Source organism: Charadrius vociferus, unplaced genomic scaffold (assembly GCF_000708025.1).
Source record: "Charadrius vociferus isolate BGI_N301 unplaced genomic scaffold, ASM70802v2 scaffold125, whole genome shotgun sequence".
In the NCBI taxonomy this organism is placed as follows: domain Eukaryota; kingdom Metazoa; phylum Chordata; class Aves; order Charadriiformes; family Charadriidae; genus Charadrius; species Charadrius vociferus.
The window spans coordinates 2,208,142-2,208,410 of NW_009649036.1; positions in this window are offsets into that span (position 1 = coordinate 2,208,142).

Below are 269 nucleotides of genomic sequence, written 5' to 3' on the forward strand. Positions count from 1 at the left end.
CATGTTTTATTTGCTATGGAACCTACTGGTACTTTATTTATCTGAGGGGGTGGGTTAGAAGATGCTTTCACCTGCTCATCAACAGTTTGTACTTAACACAGCACTCCGCACAGTAGTGTCACTTTTTAGAGATCTGAAGAGTCTGTTTTGAGAGTTTGGAAGAACGTTCTGTAAGCAGATTCTCTTCATTTCAGGAAACCTAAGGGAGAAAAATGTTTGCACAGATATTTCCTTGATTTCCAGTAATCTTTCTGCTTTGGCAGATGTCC